Raw genomic sequence first — 14901 nt, 5'->3', positions numbered from 1 at the left:
GCCTCAGCCTCCCAAAGTGCTGGGATTGCAGGCTTGAGCCACCGCACCAGGCTGGCTATCTGTAATTTTTAGGACGCCCCCCAGGATGGTAACGTGTCACCAGGATTGGGAACTGTTGCTTTCACCAAACCTATTTCTTTTTCTTGTCGAGACAGCGTTCTGCTGTTTGTTGCCCAGGCTGGAGTGCAGTGATGCAGTCTCAGCTCACTGCAACTTCGGCCTCCTGGGTTCAAGCAATTCTCCTGTCTCAGCCTCCTAAGTAGCTGGGATTATAGGCGCCTGACACCGTGCCCAGCTAATTTTTGTATTTTTAACAGAGACAGGGTTTCAACACCTTGGCCAGGTTGGGCTCGAACTCCTGACCTCAGGTGATCCATCTGTCTTGGCCTCCCAAAGTACTGGGATTACAGGCGTGAGCCACCACGCCTGGCGTGACCAAACCTACTTCCAGAAGTCAAACAAATATCTTACTCCTTGATCTTACCATCTTCCCGCCAGCCCGAGTCTCAAAGCCTCAGTCTCCTCTAAACACCAGATTGTTTATTGCTGGACTCAAAATGCTGCCGTCTCAGCTGCTCAGCAGTTGTTTTGGCCCGTATTTTGGTGATGGAAGGGTTTGAGGAGTCGCAGAACATCACACCCAGTCGGCAGCCTGGAGCTCCCAATTGTTGGTCCTCACCTCTTCATTATTCCAGAGAGAGAGCTCACAGGGCTGGGTGCCCCGGTGCAGGAGGCAGACGTGGTTTCTGGTTGCTGCTGAAATCAGTGCAGGGCCCCATTGTTTTGTATTGGGTGTTGAGGATCCTGGTTTTATATCCACCATGAGTTTGCAGCCCTGGGACATGCTTGATGTTGGCTCAAGGGGAACGGAGGCTGGAGCCACAGGGTGGTTGGACTGGACGCAGGTCTGGGCCCGTCGCTAATCTACAAAGTGGTCATCACGCAGGAATAGTAGAGCTGGCTGCACACCACAACCAACTCTGTTAGTTAAAAGTAAGGTCACACTTTTAATAAAATGTCACATTTTAAGTTATTGTCAATTTATAAGACACACTGTTGGTATAATGATAGCTTTTCAAGAAGGTTATAAGAAGGCATGTTGGGCCAGGTGAGGTGGCTCACACCTGTAATCCCAGCACTTTGGGAGAGTGAGGTCAACAGATCACTTCAAGCCAGGAGTTCGAGACCAGCCTGGCCAACATGGTGAAACCCTGTCTCTACTAAAAAAAAAAAAAAAAAAAAAAAAAAAAAAACTTGGGCCTGGTAGCATGCTTGTAATCCTAGCTTCGCGGGAGGCTGGGGCAGGAGAATCACTTAAAAACCAGGAGGCGGAGGTTGCGGTAAGCCGAGACTGCTCCACTGCACTCCAGCCTGGGTGACAGAGTGAGACTTCGTCTCAAAAAAAAAAAGAAAGAAAAAGGAAAAAAGTAAAAAGGCTTGTTGAAGGTACTTGCTAGTGGAGGTTGCACCTTGACAGGAGGTGGGGTGAGTATTTCTTAGAAAGGAGGAAATGGGCCCTCCCGCTACAGAGATCCACAAACATAGATTGAGGCTCGCTGCCTAGGAGACCCAAAAGAGGCAAAGGTGAGTAAGATTCAAGGTCTCCAAGTCAGGGTCTGACTCTGGGGGTACTGGTCACATATGATGGAGGATGTCAGGAGGGCTCCCTGGAGGGGGTGACATTTACCAAGGGGGATTTTAGGTGGGGTTTGTGGGACAGTGGGGGCTGGCTGAAGAGTGTAGGCTCCTTAGACAGGAGTGGGAATTCAGCCTTGAAGGTGTGTTGGCCAGATTGCAGGGGCCCTCGAATGCAAGGGAAGAATTTCTACTTTAACAGAAGAGCCTGGGAAGCTGTTTGGGAAAAGGAGTGATAAAGTGGGAGGGGTCATCCAGCAGAGCCCTGCCTGGGTGGGAGGGAGCGAGATGGGAGGTTGGTGTTGGCGTGGGACAATCCCTCTGGTCCAGGGGAGTGGTCATAGGGCGGAAACTGACCTTATGGATGTGGGCAGGAAGGGACTGATTTGAGACACCAGGAAGAAGCCAGCAGTAGGACTTGGTGAGAGGGCTGGGGTTTGGGTGGGTGCAGCCAATGGGAGCCTGAGTCTCAGAAAATGGGCAGTGCTCAAAGGGGGAGAACTGAGGCAAGCTGTGGAGAGGCAGCTGAGCTGGGAAGCTGGAACAGAGGTGTGGTCACCCCAGGAGACTAAGTCCGGGGGCGAGGGGGTCCCCTGGGAGCTATCCAGACCCCAGTGCTAGGGCATAAGGAGGGGAGAAGGACCGGCTCCTGCGGGTCAGGCGCTGCCCTCGAGGTCAGATGGGGTGGGGCTGGATATTGGCCATGAGGACTTTTTCAAGAGCTCCGTTAATAGTGAGATGGGCGGACACCAGATGGCGCGGGTTAAGAAGTGAGTGGGTGGTAGGAAGATGGAAGCCGCAATGTAGACCCACTTTGAAGAGGCTGGGCTGTTGAGATGGGGAGGAAGTTCACAGTTTGAGGAGGTAGGGGAGCCAAAGGAAGGGGGTTTGCTTGTCTTTGAGATGGGGGCATCCTGAACGTTCTCCCAGGCCAAGTGAGAAGAAACCAGAAGAAACAGGAACATGTCACCCAAATGTGCCAAAACAGCCCAGCAGCTGCGCTGCCTACAGAGAACCTGGGCAGAGGCCCCTGTGTCCTGCCATGCCTGCCTGGGGATGGTCCCTTGACTCGGGCTGCTTGGAGTTCCCCCAGCCTGCCCACCCCAGGATGGCAGGGGCTCTGGGTGCTCCCAGCCCCTTCTCGAGGTCGGTCTGTGGGCAGGCATGTGGGGTGCCTTGGGGCATCATCACTGCAAATCATACCAGCTATCAGAACCATTCTCCTGCCCCTCAGCCTGTCCCCCTGAACCCCCACGCAGAAGCCCGGCCACCAGCCCACAGAGGAGAGGGAGGGATATTGTTCTTGGCATTTGATGGGAAGCATCTGCTGCATCCCACTGGGGTGTTGCCCAGATGGATTGGAAAAGAGTTGGCAGGAAGGCTGAGCCCTGTGCTCACAACCTGGCTTGGTGGTGGCCGAGGAGCTTGGCAGGGGAGAGTGCAGGACATGGGAACTGGGGGCTGGTGCATGAATGCGTGCACGTGTGTGTGTGCGTGTGTGTTCATGTACATGTGTGTGCGGGGAGTGGGGAGGAAGCTGAGAAGCCACATCCCCTCCTCTCTGCTGCTGCAATGCTGCATGCTTCAGCAGCATGTGGGTGTCGCCGCACTTCCTGGCAGGTGTCAGCCTCCAAGACTGTTCTGGGCTCTTCTCCCAGTTGGCTCAGTTGGAGTTGGGAGCCCCAACTGTCCCCTGTGGCTTCCAGAGTGGGACCCTGCTGTGGGACAGGCTGGCCCATGCTGCTTCCTCCCCTGTGACCCTTCTGTTGGATGGGTCACCAGGAAGGACTGTGGGCATTGCCCACAGACAGGTGGACACCTTGGGGCTTTCTTTCTGATGCCCCTTGAAGGGGGAACTTTCTCAGCTTTGAGATTAGTCTCTATAGATATGGGAGGCTTACTATCTTAAGAGCAGCAGCCTTGGAAAATCCAAAACAGACCCCCGAAGAGGGTGGGAAGGGGTCCTGTCCCATTCAGTGGTTGTGTGGCCTGGAGGGAGTTCAGCTCAGCTCCGAGTGTGTGTTTCTTCCTCTGCAGGAGAAGCGCTTGTGTTACTGTGGGCGGAGGAATGGGCTGAGGGCTGCATTCGCTTCCTGTTGCCGCTGTAACTGCTTGTCACAAACTCAGTGGCTTAAAGCAACAGAGCCTTCTTCCCTTACAGTGCCCAGGGTGAGAAGATGGAGATCAGTCTCACCAGACTAAAGTCTAGGTGTTGGCAGAATCCCTTCCTGCCTCTTCCGGCTTTGGGGGTGCTGCTGGAGTTCCTTGGCTTGTGGCTGCATTCCTCCAGTCTCTGCCTCCATCCTCACACGGCCTCCTCCTCCTCTGCAATCAAATCTCCCTCTGCCTCCCTCTTTTTTTTTTTTTTTTTTTTTTTTTGTTTTTTTTTTTTTTTTTTTTTTTTTTTTTTTTTTTTTTTTTTTTTTTTTTTTTTTTTTTTTTTTTTTTTTTTTTTTTTTTTTTTTATGATTTTATTAGCACATTTTTTTCTTTTTTTTTTTTTTTTTTTTTTTTTTCCTGAGATGAAGTCTCGCTCTGTCACCCAGGCTGGAGTGCAGTGGCATGATCTCAGCTCACTGCAACCTCCATCTACGTCCCAGGTTCAAGTGAGTCTCCTGCCTCAGCCTCCCGAGTAACTGTGATCACAGCCATGTGCAACCACACCTGGCTAATTTTTGTGTCTTTAGTAGAGACGAGGTTTTGCCATGTTGGCCAGGCTGGTCTCGAACTCCTGGCCTCAGGTGATCTGCTCGCCTCGGCCTCCCGAAGTGCTGGGATTGAAGATGTGAGCCACCATGCCTGGCCTGCCTCCCTCTTAAAGGACATTTGTGATTTGGGGCCCACTTGGGTCATCTCTTCATCTCACCATCTTCAGTTACATCTGCAGAGTCCCTGTGGCCACATAAGGTGACAGTCTGGGGAAGGAGAGTTCTTAAGCCTACCCTAGAGGCTTGTGGTGTATCTTAGGGCCCTTTTGATGTTAAGATATGAAGCAAGAAAACAAACTAGCTCATGAGGAAAAAAGGACACATTGAATTCTGTCGTTTTAAATGTATATTTTTTTATTGTGCTAAAATGCACAGAACATAAAAGTTGCCGTTAGTCACGTCCAGTGCAGTCGCAGTGTTGTGTGACCATCACTCCAGCACCAGAGCTCTTCATCACCCCAAAAGCAAACCCTGTAGCCATGAAGGACCCACTCCCCATCCGCCCTCCCCAGCCCTTGGCAGCCACCAGAATGCTGTCTCTCCAAATTCTTTTTAAATAAATGCAATTCTGTGTGACTTTAAAATAAACATGAACACGATGAGTTGCTTATTGGAAGGATATCCGTTGGGGGAGGCCAGCATGTGGAACATCCAGGTCTCTGGAAGGGCAGGAGTTGAAGAAGCATGGATGTGCCACCCTCTCCTCCCCTCGCCCCTTCCTTGGGGTTACTGCCTGAGAATCCCTCTTTGCAAATGGCCCAAATAGTGTCTCAGCCCCCAGGTCTGCATGGCCTCCTGGCTTCAGAACCCTCCACCCAAAAACATTCCGGACTTCAGACTCCTGGGAAAATTCCGGTGGCCTCACTCTCCCTTTTGAGCCAGTGGCAGGCTGCGTTTGAGTCAGGGGTGCATCCTGGCCTGAGCACCTGTGAGTTGGGCAGCAGGGTAGGCATGCCCAGGGAAGTGGGTGAGTTGGCAGTCACAGTAATTGATGTCTTTGGAATCATCTAAGAGATACTTAGCGTGTGCCTAGCACATTCTTTTCTTTTCTTTTTTTTTTTTTTGAGGCAAAGTCTTGCTCTGTTGCCCAGGCTTGAGTGCAGTGGCGCGATCTTGGCTCAATGCAACCTCCTTCTCCCAGGTTCAAGTGATTCTCCTGCCCCAGCCTCCCGAGTAGCTGGGACTACAGACATGTGTCACCATGCCCAGCTGATTTTTGTATTTTTAGTAGAGATGGTGTCTCACCATGTTGGCTAAGTTGGTCTTGAACGCTTGGCCTCAGGTGACCTGCCTGCCTCGGCCTTCCAACATGCTGGGATTACTGGCATGAGCCACCACACCGGGCCACATTCATTTCTTAGGAGAAGCTCTGCTCTTTCTGATAGTGAAATGTCCCCGACGGTGGGGGGAAGCGGGGGGCAGGTACTGATGGCGGGATCTATGGCCTCACCAGCGTCTTGCTGTGTGTTTCACCAAGCTGTGTCCTATCATCTTCTACATGTGGCTTGTAGACGTGGTACTGAGAATGATCTGGGAGGCTCAAATCATATGGTTCAAATCAACAGCTCTCCAATGACCTGGTGTTATCCTAGGATCAAATTGAGACTACCTGAGGCCGGGCGCCGTGGCTCACACCTGTAATCCCAGCACTTCAGGAGGCTAAGGCAGGCAGATCATTTGAGGTCAGCAGTTCAAGACCAGCCTGGACAACATGGTGAAAACCTGTCTCTACTAAAAATACAAAAAGTAGCCAGGCATAGTGGCGTGCACCTGTAGTCCCAGCTACTCAAGAGGCTGAGGCAGGAGAATTGCTTGAATTTGGGAGATGGAGGTTGCAGTGAGCCAAGATCCCGCCATTGTACCCCAGCCTGGGCGACAGAGCAAAACTCTGTCTCAAAAAAAAAAATAAAATAAAATAACTTGATACTATCTGAGCTGCACTGACCAGCATGATAGCCAATTGCTGCATGGGGCCTTTGAACACTTGAAATGTGGCAACTCCGGGTCTGTGAAATGCGTGCTGGGTTTCAGAGTCCCAGCAAGGGAAAAAAAGAATGTAAAATATCTGTCATTTTTACATTGATTACATGTTGAATTGATAATATTTTGGGCTCTGTTAAGTGAATGATATTAAAATTAATATCACCCATTCTTATTTTTTTTAATGATTTCTTATTTTTTTTTTTCCCTTGAGATGGATTTTCACTCTGTCACCCAGGCTGGAGTGCAGTGGTGTGATCTTGGCTCACTGCAATCTCTGCCTCCTGGGTTCAAGTGTTCTCCTGCTTCAGCCTCCCAAATAGCTGGGATTATAGGCACCCACCACCATGCCTGATTAATTTTTGTATTTTTAGTAGAGACAGGGTTTCACCATGTTGACCAGGCTGGTTTGGAACTCCTGACCTCAGGTGATCCACCCACCTTGGCCCCGCAAAGTGCTGGGATTACAGGTGTGAGCCACTGCGCCCAGCCTGTTCTTACGTTTTTTACTCTGGCTGTTGGAATATGTAAGGTTGCGTCTGTGGCCTGGGTACCGTTTCTGCTGGAGGGTTGAACCACAGGGCAGCCGAGCAGGCTTTGGGGCTACTCTCCCTGAATGCTGAGTGTGTCTTGCTGTAGTTTTGGGGACTGGTGTTGGTGGTACCCATTTTACGGATGGGGAAGGTCAGATTCCACAGAGGTTGAGTGACGGGCCCGGGGCCTCGGGGTTCGGCGTTTGACTCAGAACCCACAGCTCTGACCAGCCTCCCTCCTGTTCGGGGGAATGGGGACTCCCAGGATGAAGTCCCTTCCCAGACACTCCCTGGCTCTGGCCTAGCACCTGGAGAGCAGTGACAGCAGCTCCGCATGGCCACTCACTGTGAGGTTAGGGAGGGCTGTGGGAGAACGGCCGTCTGAAGCCTTTATGGCAAACCCAATGACCAGGAGGCTTTTAGGGGTAACGCTGGCCATGAGGAGTGGGAATCGACGGGTTAGAGGCCAGTGACTGCTGGCTGGGGCGCCGCTGGATGTGGCCGGCCTGTGTGGCCAGCGTGGCACGTCCCGTGGGGGCTTCAGTCACCACCAGCCACATGTGGGGGTATGGGATGGGAAAGGTGAGCAGACGTGGAGCCCAGTGAACACGAGATCCCGTAGGAGCTGCCCGTGGGCGTAGCTTACAGAATTCAGCCCTGGCCCGCAGAAGGTGTCACCAAGGGCTGCCTTCCACTTGAGTGAATCCCTCCCAGCCCCCAGCAAGCCCTCTCCCAGGCACTCTCTCCTAGTGTGGGAGTGGCCCCGCCCCTGCTGGGAGTGACTCACTTGGGGGTTCAGAGGTCGTGGCACTGAGCTGGGTCTGGCTGATCCCAGGCCCAGCCCCTATCGTGTCAGCTCCCTCCTCTGGGGACCCCCTTGCTTGTGCCCCTCTGGGTCCCAGCACATCCCAGGCCTGCAGGGAAGGGGAGAGGAAGAGACTGACTGACTGGCCATGTCCCCCAGGGGCTGGGGAGGCTGGAGAGGCAGGAGCTAGATCGGATCTGAGCCCAGAGGTCTGGGAAGAAGAGCTCAGGGTGAGCTGCGGCCTCATCACCTGCCCCTCCTCTCCGGCTCCTTCTCCCTTCCGAGGTCCTAGCCAGCAAGCACGTGGGGTAGACGGGACAAACCCAGGTGGCTGTGTTCCAGCCTGGCTGCAGGTATGAATGGCATTCTGGGATGGCTGGCCATGCTCTCTGAGAGCCCAGGTGTGGGGATGTCTGAGCAGGTAGGAGGGGGAGCACCTGGGAAGGGGGGGGTCATCGGGGTGGGGCACAGGGAGAGAGGGCGTCCAGGTCAGTGTCAGGACCTGGCTGAGAGGAGGGGGCTCCTTACGGGCACGGGCTTTGGCAAATGCAGGGACAAAGGCAAGGATGGTGGCCAGAGGTCTTTGGGAGCTTCTTCCCCGCTCTTCTTCCTGGCAGCTCCCCCTGGCTCTTCCCAGGGACCCTGTCACTTTCCTTTAGCGAGTGGTGGCTCCTTGGGGTCCCTCCGGTGTCCCCAGGTTACTGCTGCACCGGGCCCCCTCTCCTCCTTGCTCCCCTCTCCCTGCCCCCTTGGAGCAATTCCCCACCGAGCCTCCCTTCCCAGGCAGTCAAGGTCCCTCCCTACCTCTGCCCCACGCTCTGGGAGGCTCCTTGTTCCGCAGCCACAAAGCCCCTTTGATCCTCTGCTGGGCTCTGAGCCATGTGACCCGGTGGGCGGGCCGAGGCTCTCAGCGCGGCCAGCGCAGCCCGACGTTCCGCTGCTGGGGTGAGTCCTGCTCCTTTGTTCTTCCCAGCCTTGTACCACTGGCCGGGGGGCTCTCAGGTGGTGCGGCCGAGAGGCGGGCCCCCGATGGCCACGGTGGTGGGGCCGGGAGCCACGCTGTCCCCGAGCCCAGGCCTCAGGCGGCAGGACTGAGCGGGGTCCCCAGGAGAGGGGTGGCAGGGAGCTCAGTCTCCACGCGGGGACCAGATTTTCGGCCTCGAAATAGAAGAATAGGGCTTTGTGTGGTCACAGCTATCTCTTTGTAAATATTTGGCCAGCTAAGCTGAGCGCCTCGGTTCTCCTCCTGCCGGGAGTGTCTTGGAACTTGTTTCTCTTTTGCAAGGGGTTTCCCTGGCTTCCAGGAGGGCCAGGAAGAAAGGCGAATTGGCCACCACTTTCTCTAAGATCACTCTGCTGAAGTTATCACCCCTTCGGGCTCCCCAAGACTGGCTGGAGGCTAGAGATAATTTCAACGATAGAAATGCAGTAACCCACGCTCCCGGCGGCACCGGCACTGGGATCCGGGGAGCCGCTCTGCAGCGCAGGATTCCTGGATGTGCTGGGGATGTGCGGGCGTTCCCGGGGGGAGCGAGGAGGAGGCTGCTGCTGGCTTGGCTGGGATGCGTGTGCTCTGCTTCTCAAGAATGGCGTGCAGGGTGTCCGCCGTACAGAGGCATATCAGTGAGCAGGGGCTGAGGGAGCTCCCAAAAGGACCTGCTTTCAGGGGGACTTTTCATGCTGGGAGAACCCCACAGACTAAAGTCATGCAGCCAACAGAGGGTGGTCCCTGGAAAGCAGGGAGGGGCGAGGAGCTCTGCAGGCAATGCCATCTGCGCCCAAAACTCCATCCCACTGACTCTGGGGACTGCCTCAGCCTCCAGCCTGCTGCCCTTCATTCCTGGCCCCTCTCTCTTTGCTTTTTGACATGAAATCTTCTGTGTTCTGGTCAGAGGTTTGGGGAACAGCTCTCTGCTTATCTAAGATAAGTTTGGATTTGTTTTCCTGGGGAAAAATGTGCCTCCCGGAAGCAGGTTGAACAGTAGTTTTCTGGCAGGTCTGTTCTGGGCTGTGGGGACAGCACCTGCTGGACCAGGGTCGAGTTGGAATTGGGTTTGGATCCCACACGGGGAAACCCATTAGAAGAGGAGGAAGCAGAAAGAGGCCCCATTCCCTAATAATGCTGTGGGTTTCCTCCTCCATTCATTGCTGCCTGGCCTTGAAACTTAATGGGGCCTCGTGTGTTTCCATGAATGTCTTCATTCTCTTTGGCCAAGCCCTGCGGCAGCCCCAGGAACTCCTTTTCAGGAAAAGGAGGAAGGTGTTTGCTTAGCTTCCCACATGTGAGTCCTCGTTGGAAAGGTGGGATTCTTGCTTCTCTTTCTTGGGTCTCTTTTGGGCTGAGGTGTGGCCTAAAAGAGACCCAAGCTCGGCAGAAGGAAGGCCCGTGGTGTAGCTTGCCTTTCTTAATGCCTGGCTGTGGGGACCTGAGTTGCTGCTGACCCCGGCCCGCCCCTACTGTCCCCTGGTCATTTCTGGGTCGGGGCGCCTGAGACACGATTGAATTGACCGCTTTGTGTGCGTTCCCACCGCCCCGGCCCCTGTAGGCTGTCATGGTGATGGTGATGGGGCCAATTCAGCTGGAGGTGGGGAGGACCCTCTGTGTGCGTATAGGGGGTGGCGTGGGGCACTCTGGGGTTAGAAGATGTGACTTCTGCCCTGAGAGCCCTGTCTTCATGGAAGACGACGGCATAGTTGCGGGCAGAGCCATCAAGCACTGTGGTCAGACCAGCATTCCATGTCAAAAATGGCCTTGCCCACTGGGCGCGGTGGATCGCACCTATAATCCCAACACTTTGGGAGGCCAAGGCGGGAGGATCACAAGGTCAGGAGTTTGAGACCATCCTGGCCAACATGGCGAAACCCTATTGTATTGTCTCTACTATAAATATAATAAAATTAGCCGGGCATGGTGGCACATGCCTGTAATCCCAGCTACTCGGGAGGTTGAGGCAGGAGAATTCTTTGAATCCGGGAGGCGGAGATTGCAGTGAGCTGAGCTTGTGCCATGGCATCCAGCCTGGATGACAGGAGCAAGACTCTGCCTCAAAAAAATAAATAAATAAATAAAATGAAAATAAAGCGTTGTCTGGGCCTGGGGTCTGTCCTCTGAACCCCAGGTCCACTGTCCTGGGCTTGAAGGACAGGCTCCACAAGGACTTTCAGCCCAGAAGCCCTAGACCCACTTGGGCAACCAGCGTCTCTGGGTTGACCACTCCCAGCCCTGCCCAGCCTCCGGGGCCACCGTATCCTCCCGACTTCCTGTTGTGCCACAGCTGGTCCGAGCTGCTCTTATCAGACCATGCGAGGCACTTCCACAGGAGGGGCTCCCCTGTCTTTAGGAGCCCCCCTCCCTGCCCCCCAGGCCTGGGGCAGTGTTCGGCTTCCCTGCTGGTGTCAAAGGTCCCAAGGCCCCTTTAAGACGCGCGTCAGCACCGTCAGCAGCTTCCGTTATCTGGCTCCTCGGTACATGTAAGCCTTTCCCATACACCCCGGATGTTGGGGCTTCCGCCCTCTCTCCCTGGCTGAGGGTGGGGGAAGACGGCTTTATTTCAATGCTTGAGAGTAGGGTCAATGGGCGGGGTGAGCTGGGGGGGCGCTCCTCCCCGCTGGCCCCTCTCTGCAGCCCTCACCTTAGTGTAGGGCATTGATACCACCTGGCTTTGGGAAGACCTGGGGGCTGATGACCCTGGTGGCTCCCAGCTTCCCGCAGCCACTCTTGGAGGAAGAGGCTTCCTGAGGGCCTTGTGGCCCTTGGCGGGGACTCTGTTCCCGGTTCTGCCTTCCAGCGCCGAGCTTTGATTTGTTGCTTGAGCACGGGCGCAGTTCCCGGACAGGTAGGGGCCTGTTCCTGGAGCTCTGCAGAGCCTTGGGAAGCTTTCCCAGAAGTGCTCCCGAGGTGGTGGCCATGCCCAGTCCGCTCTTCGTGTGAGCTTGTTTGATGAGGAATTGGCTGGGAAGGCGGGGGTCTAATTACAGGCCCGTTGAGGGTCCCTCTCACTCCCACCCAGGAAGCGGCGGAGGTCCTGGCACGCTTGGCACCCTGGCCCGTGCCTGCCCAGCTGGCTGCCGGGGGCTCATGGGAGCCTTGCTTCAGGGCACAGGGCAGCAATGGGAACCCTCCCCACCTCGGCGCCCCCAGGCTGGCTGTTCAAACTTGCCACAGCTCAGCCTCTTCCTCCTCTCTTTTGCTTCTCCTTCTTGGGTCTCTTTTGGGCTGAGGTGTGGCCCAAAAGAGACCCAAGCTCAGCAGAAGGAAGGCCCGTGGTGTAGCTCGCAACCCTCCAAGGGGCACATCCACTAAGCAGGTTGGGCCCTGAACCTGGGCGCCTCCTCCAAGGGGCATGTCCACTAAGCAGATTGGGCCCTCTCTTTTATCCACAGTGGGAATCATACATTGCCCACCGGGGGCTGAGGGGCTGCGGAAGAGAGAACTTAACACCCAGAGGCCGGGGCCTTCTGCAGGCACTGAGCTGCTGTGGCCTGATCTGGGTTCCCTGCTAGAACCATCACAGCAGAGTTAGTGATCTGCCTGGAGGAGCTGCCTCACTCCAGCTGACTCCAGGGCTGATTTCTCGGGGCGGTGCCAGGCCTTGGTTTTGCTGGGGGTGGTGGTCAGTGCAAAGGGCCCAAAGAATGGCAGAGGTGCTGGCCCCTCTGCCCTCCCCTGGCCAGCCAGCCTAAATGCAGTTTGCTTTTTTTTTTTTTTTTTTTTCCCTCCTTTCCATATAAATGACACTAAATGCAATTTGTCAGTGTTTTCATTTGGGTTCAGTAGTTGGATCACGGGCAGAAGCACTCCAGATTTGTCACTGTCCCGAAGTTAGGGGTGGGGGACACCCCCTGTGAGATCCTGGCTCCTGGGTGCTCTTGGAACCCCAACTCTGGCTAGGCCTTGGGGGGCTGACACTGATGGGGTTGCTGACACTGACCCCCGACCTCTGCATGGTCTTCGGGAAAGGGGCCCTTCACTCTCTGTCCCATCCAGCCTGGCTGGCAGCACCCTCTTCTCAGGCCTGTGCTCCCGGCAGGGCATGCTGTCCCGCCCTGCTCTGTGGGTGCCAGGCTCCAGGTGCCGGGTGACTTGGTCATCTAAACGGTCACTGAAGAGTCAACCTTGCCAGTGTCCACATGACTGTGCATGGGCATCCTCCCTCCACCACATCCTTGTCTCTTCTCTCTCAGCCTTTGTTCCAGGGGCCACCACAGGACCAGGAGATTCACGGACATGGTGGGGCATGTCTACTAGGCAGATTGGGCCCTGAACCTGGGTGCCGCCTCCAAGGGGCACGTCCACTAAGCAGGTTGGGCCCTGAACTGGGGTGCCCCCTCCAAGGGGCACATCGACTAAACAGGTTGGGCCCTGAACCTGGGCGCCCCCTCCAAGGGGCACAACCACTAAGCAGATTGGGCCCTGAACCTGGGTGCCCCCTCCAAGGGGCACGTCCACTAGTCAGCTTGGGCCCTGAACCTGGGTGCCTTCTCCAAGGGGGCCCCCAGCGGGCGGGGATGATGGTGCCATCTCTCTCTCACTGGAACTGACAGGAGGATTGTGTCTTATCGATCCCCGTCCTGAGTTTCTGGACGTCATAGGTGCTTGCTCAACGAGTGTTTGAATGAATGAATGGTCAGCATTGTGTGACTGCAGATTTTCAACTTTTATCCAAATATTTTGTGGTTTCTGGGAGGCTAGCCCGAGAGTCTCACAAGAATCTCCATTCTTCCTGCATGCTCTGCACGAGGTCTCCTTGGAGGGTTTTTAAGAAAAAGGGCCAAAGAACAGCATTTCCTGGGGGATTTGAACATGCTGTCCCTGGGGGCAGGGGACTGCCCTAGAAGACTCCCACCCCGCTTCCCATGTGCCATGTGACTAGGAGGGTCTTGGGGCAGGATGGTGTCTTTTGTGCCTTGTGTGCTGGGACCAGAGGAAATGCTGCCTGTGGCCGGCATCATCTGCCAGCCGTGAAGACTAATGATGGGCTGGACAGTGGCCCCATTGAGTGAGAGGGAGAATCGCTGCTGTCTGTAGCTGGGGGGCTGGGCGGGTGGGAGCCGAGGAGGGGCAGAACAGCGCAGACCTGGCTCGGAGAACCCTGGAGGAGGAGCAGGGGGTCTCAGCCACCCTGGGCGCAGGGACATGCACAAGGAGCAGGTACGGTGTGCGTCCTCCTCCCGATTCTCCAGCTGTTGGCTTCATTACCTGCACCAGGCTTTGTGGTGAGAGAGGGCACAGAGCGGAGGGAGGTGCTACAGCCAGGCAGGCCACACTCTCTGCTAATGGACCGTTACCCGTTGCTTCTGTGGTTTCGCTGTCAGGGTCCTCCAGCACCAGGCCCCCATGGCCAGGGTCGGGCCCCACAGCCAGTACCAGCTCTCCGCAGCCAGGGACAGACCCCACAGACAATACTGAGTCCCTGCAGTCAGGGATGGGGCCCCACAGCCAGTACCAGATCTCAGGGACCAGCACCGGGTATGCACAGCCAAGATCTCAGTGACCAGCACCAGATGCCACAGCCAGGAACAGGCCCCCACGGCCGGTACCAGATCTCAGGGACCAGCACTGGGTCGCCAGAGCCAGGTCTCAGTGTCAGTGACCAGCACTGGGGCCCCAGGTGACTGAGGGAGTGCACAGCTGAGTGAAGCTGCAGGAGCCAGCCGGGCTGTCCTGACGCACTAAGCCATCGCTGAGGTCTCTGGGGGCTCAGACTCCTCTGTCCGTCCTCTTGAATTCTAGAATCAGACACACCTGGGTCCAGCCTTGCCCCCAGGGCTGTGTGCCTTGGCTGGTCGCCTCACCTCCCGGAGGCTCAGTGAGATGGGGATGGTGGCACAGGGCCTGGCACAGAGGGCACCCGGTGGCACAGGGTCACCTGCTCATATCTATACAGCCTCGGCCTTTGGCCTGGCTTTGTACTGCAAGTCCCCCCTGGACTCGCCCTGAAGGGAGGCTGGATTTTCTGCCTGTCCCGATGAGAAGGCTGAGGGACAGTCGCCAGTGAGCCCGTCTGAGGGTTGTAACCTCTTCCCCTGGTGTTTTCCTGCTCACCAGGAATGTTGCAAGCTTCCAGCTGAAACCTACCTGCCGGAGTCGCTTTATACCCTGTTCATCATCCCTCCTCATTCAGCACCCCCCGACACAGCCCAGTGCAGGACTTGGGGTGGAAAGGGGTCCCGGGTGGGCTGGAGCCAGGTTCCCAGCCAGGGCAGCGTCCTGAATCTGGGACTGTGATTCCAGAGGCCC

At 55.8% G+C, this 14901-nt stretch overlaps 1 protein-coding gene across 10 annotated transcripts in view; it reads left to right on the top strand.

Annotated features, from left to right (window-relative positions):
- The window catches only part of SEPTIN9 (septin 9), a 211982-nt gene that overhangs the window by 154401 nt on the left and 42680 nt on the right, over positions 1–14901 (top strand). The window contains exon 1 of one of the 10 annotated variants that reach the window (XM_017525034.2): positions 1564–1584. The exons of 5 other annotated variants lie outside the window; for them this stretch is intronic. The gene's annotated coding sequence lies outside the window, so the exon portion shown is untranslated. Of the gene's footprint in view, positions 1–1563; positions 1585–7860; positions 8083–8377; positions 8607–10911; positions 11133–14901 lie in introns of those variants that run through there. 4 more of the 10 variants (XM_037737233.1, XM_017525036.2, XM_017525038.2 and 1 more) reach the window with 4 other exon arrangements.

Source organism: Cebus imitator, unplaced genomic scaffold (genome assembly GCF_001604975.1).
Source record: "Cebus imitator isolate Cc_AM_T3 unplaced genomic scaffold, Cebus_imitator-1.0 Scaffold36, whole genome shotgun sequence".
Taxonomy (NCBI): domain Eukaryota; kingdom Metazoa; phylum Chordata; class Mammalia; order Primates; family Cebidae; genus Cebus; species Cebus imitator.
Note: the sequence above shows the minus strand (reverse complement) of the source record. Positions and strands in the feature narration are given on the sequence as shown.